This window comes from Megascapheus bottae, chromosome 9 (assembly GCF_031878675.1).
Source record: "Megascapheus bottae isolate mThoBot1 chromosome 9, mThoBot2.hap1, whole genome shotgun sequence".
NCBI classification, from domain to species: Eukaryota; Metazoa; Chordata; class Mammalia; order Rodentia; family Geomyidae; genus Megascapheus; species Megascapheus bottae.
In genome coordinates, this window is record NC_143517.1 from 58,435,980 (window position 1) to 58,440,362 (window position 4,383).

Consider the following 4,383-nt stretch of genomic DNA (forward strand, 5'->3'; position numbering starts at 1 on the left):
CAAGACATGAGAAAGGGTATCAATGTTTGTGAAGTAATGCACCTTCTATCTGGTGAATATAATGTAACCCTTCTATTAATTACAATTAAAAAATATGAATAGTGGGCCAGGGGTTTGGCCTAGTGATAGAGTGCTTGCCTAGCTTGCACGAAGATCCGGGTTCGATTCCTCAGTACCACATATATAGGAAAAAAAATATGAATAATTTGCTGTTGTTTCAGACTTGGATCTTATAAAGCTGTCCATTCAATCTCCTTTGAGGATGGCCACAGAAGCAACCACTTACCGCTTTTAGAAAATAATAGCATTAGCACCTCCTGAGGGGAAAAAGAACAGCTTTTTTTTTTTGGCTGAGACCTAAAACTTTTTTAATAATCAACTATTGTGCAATATATACAAAGAAAAGTATGAATGAGAAACTGGGAACATACTTACTTAAAAAAAAAAAAAGGAACAAAAAAACCCCAATGTGAAATCCTGATGATATTGTGTCTGTCACAGTGTCCTAGAAGAGAAAAACGTCACAAATGAGTGACGGTGCCAGCTGGATGCTGGCATCAAGATGAACTTCTTCTTCTCTCACACCCAGGGACTTTTGTCCAGAAAGAAAAACCACAGCTAAGGAAAAGGCCTTTATTAAGTGCAAATGTCACCTGCTTCTGTTTTTACAAACCTGATGTGAGAATAAAAGGTGTAAAACATAACGAAAAAAATCACTGTCAACACTTATAATAAGTGAGAGTAACTCATTACTCACTACCTGATTCATGTAACTATAACACCTCCGCATATCAATCCTACAAGAGCAATAAAAACAATAATAGTGATAAATATAGCTAATAAAACCCAAAAGGGGCCTGGAAGCATAGCTCAAATGACAGAGCACCAGCCTAGCACATATGAGCCTTTGAGTTCAAACCCTATCACCACAAAATGTAAAATTAAATTTAAAAAAAACCAGAGGTGCAATAGCCCACCTCTGTAATCCTAGCTACTCAGGAGGCTGAGATCTAAGGATTGAGGTTCAAAGCCAGCACAGACACTAAAAACATGAGACTCTTATCTCCAATTAAACACTAGAAAACCGGAAGTGGTGCTGTGACTCACAGGTAGGGCAGTAGCCTTGAGCTGAAGAGCTCAGAGACAAAGCCCAGGCCCAGGGGTAGGGCCGTAGCCTTGAGCTAAAGAGCTCAGGACAGCTGCCAGGCCCAGAGTTCAAGCCTCGAGACTGACAAAAAAATCTAATTTCTGGCCCGGAGTTTGGCCTAATGGTAGAGTGCTTGCCTAGCATGCACAAAGACCCAGGTTCGATTCCTTGGTACCATATACATAGAAAAAAGCCAGAAGTGGTGCTGAGGCTCAAGTAGTAGAGCTCTAGCGTTGAGAAAGTCCAATGACAGTGCTCAGTTCCTGAATGCAAGCGCAGGACTTGCCAAAAAAAAAAATCTAATTTCCTTTTAAGGGCTGGGAATGTGGCTTAGTGGTTGAATGCCTGCCTAACAGGCATGAGGCCCTGGCCTCAAATTTCTCAGTACCATGTAAACAAACAAACAAACAACAAAAATATTATAGCTCAGGAGTTTACTTCTCATATAAATTTCCTATTATTTAATAATTTATTATATGAAATCTATTGATCTTTCAGTAGGCCTCCTCTTCTTTTTCCTCCTCTTTCTCTTCTTCCTCCTCTTCCTCCTCCTCTTCCTCTTCCTCCTCCTCCTCTTTTTCTTCTTCTTTTCTTCTTCATCTTCTTCCTGAGAGGAAGTTGGAGCGTTAATTATGGTTTAACTATTTTATTGAGCAACATTAGCATACAAATAGGACATCAATAACCAATTACCATTTTCTTCTTGAAAAAGGCAAGTGTCTGTCATCACCTCAGTGACTGCTAACTCAGCCATTTAAAGGTCTTGTGTACTTAATGATGAAGACATTCCAGGCTCTTCTCAATCAACCCCTAGGCTCTCTTCCCTGCCTGACCTCCTGCTCCTCCTTTCTGCACCCCTGGTTTCTGGCCCAGCTTCTCATTAGCTACCCAGCAAACTAACCCTGAGCTTCTTCCCCAATATCCCTTGTCAACGACTGATCCTGTCCTCCTGAACCTCCCATGCCTGCCCCAGCCCAGCACACCTCTATCTGCAGGGTACACTGCCATGGGCTCTTTTTCCTACAATATGCTTAGTTCCATTTCTTAAGTTCAAATTCAAATACAGTCTCTTTCAAGGAACCCTCTGTGACCATTCCACCTACATCCCTGCTCCATGTTTCTTTGGTAACTCTTTCCTAATTTGTATTTGTGTCTTGAGCTCTTTATATCACTGCACTAAAACTTCCCTGCCATGAACTGCAGGAGCCTCCCCTTCGTGTGTCTGGTAATTCAGTTCATGTCTGGAATGGGCTGATGAGCAATAGGTACGGAACTGGCTTGGCGTCATCTTTCTGTCATGGTTTCAAAGCACCAGCGGCTCACATTGTTTTCTTTGTTATTAAAGGGGGTTGTGATTTGATTTCTATAATCACAAACTTCTAGTACTACTTGGAAGGTGTCTCAAATGTCCAGTGCTAAAATACTTCCAGGGGTCTAAGATTATCCTCTTCTTACTTCTGATAACGTGCCTTTACTTCTGTAGAAGATCCACTTCAGATCAAAGACCAAAGCATAAAAACTTGAGAAACCTGAGTTCTGCCTTCAGCTCTGTCTCTCTCTCCTATGGGCTATGTGAGTCCAGACAGTTGAAGCAGCCTCTCTGGTCCTAGTTTCTTGAACTAGAAATTAAAAAACAAAACAAAACAAAACAAACAAACAAAAACTGTGAATAGTACCTGCAACAACAGTTTCATATCCTAAGAAATGACTTCCAGTACCTGAACCACTGATTTTGGCAGATGAAAGCAAATTAAAAAAAAAAAAAAAAAAAAAAAAGGGAACCTACCTGCTTCACAGAAACACAGGGCTAAAAGCAAAAGATCTCTTGCCATTCCCTCTAGGCTGCTCTCAGCCAGAATGGTTGCCTGCCGCCAAGCCAGTGACTGAGATGATTAATTATTGTAACAGCAGAGAGGTAAATGAAGAAGCGACAGATGGCCCGTGTGAAATAGTCTAGAATCACCTGCTATGAAATTAATTCCACATCTTGGAGACTTGGGGCTCAGAAGACCATGCAAAAAAAAAAAAAAAAAAAGACTTGATAAATTGTGTGTGTTTGTGTGTCAGGCTCACTGCAAACTCCTAAATAATACATGTCATGTCATGTTTTCTTTCCTCCATCTCGTTTTCATACATTATCATTTATGGAAAGCGACAGGGAAACGGGGGACATCAATCAAGCCGTTAATTCCCGAGCTTATGCTAATGAGACGCCTGGAACGTCGCTTCCCGGCATAGCTGCTCTCCCCGCAGCTCCCGGGGCTCAGATCCCCAGCCACCTCGCCTTCGCCGCGCACCTCTGGAAAAGGCGCACCGGCACGCTGGCACCCGCGAGGGGAGAGAACGGCGGCGAAGGCCGGCAGCCGCCCTGGCAAGCCTGGAGAGCCGGGGAGCCCCGGGAGGACGCGCGAGCCGCCGGCCGCCTGCGCCCCGGGCGCCCGCCTCCGCGCACCCAGCGGGGAGAGGCGAGACCAGGACGCACCCGGGGGCTTCCCAGACAGGATGCGCCGAAGCTGGGATGGCGGGAGGGGGGCTCTGTTCACGTGGAAGAAAATCCAGGTAAACCAGCTTTGGTGTGGGGAGGAGACGGGCCCCTGGATGACAGGAACACCCGCTATCCAGGCGCACGGTGGAGTCCACCGCGAGGCTGCGCGCCATGGCGAGCACCGCCACCCCAGAACCCACCGTGGAGTCCCAGGCAGGCGACTCCCGGCTGCCCGACTGGGCGGGGCCGCGCCTGGTCACAAATCCAGGCGTGCCCAGGTGCCAGTGCTTGCAAGGCTTCGCCTCCTGCGCCCCCCGCACCGGGGCCCTGGAGCCACCGAGGTGGGCTGAAATCAATTTCAAACCTTGTTCCCGTGCTGAACGTGCAGAGACTGAAGTCTGGATGGTCCTCCTCAAACGACAGCCTTGACAGCGGTTTACACAGCACATGCCTGGTGGCAAGTAATCCAGAAGGTAATACAAAAGGAGTGGAACTTACGCACCAGTTATATGCAAATACTACCCCATTTTCTTTTCTTTCTTTTCCGTTTCTTTCATTTTTGCCAGTCCTGGGCCTGGGCACTGTCCCTGAGTTTCTTTAGCTCAAGGCCAGCCTTTACCACTTGAACCACAGCACCACTTCTGTATTTGCTATGTATGTGGTAATGAGGAACCGAACCCAGAGGCTTCATGCATGCTAGGCAGGCGCTCGACCCACTGAGATACATTGCTAGTCTTTATCATTTTCTGTA

The 4,383-nt window shown here is 45.8% G+C and overlaps 1 long non-coding RNA gene across 1 annotated transcript; it reads right to left on the reverse strand.

Moving 5' to 3' along the window:
* Positions 1–1,654: 1,654 nt before the first annotated feature.
* On the reverse strand, positions 1,655–4,083 carry LOC150059238 (uncharacterized). Its single transcript, XR_016536614.1, has 3 exons — positions 3,997–4,083; positions 2,677–2,766; positions 1,655–1,754 (listed from the first exon to the last, which is right to left on the reverse strand). It is a non-coding gene; the product is annotated as an uncharacterized LOC150059238 (long non-coding RNA).
* Positions 4,084–4,383: the final 300 nt, after the last annotated feature.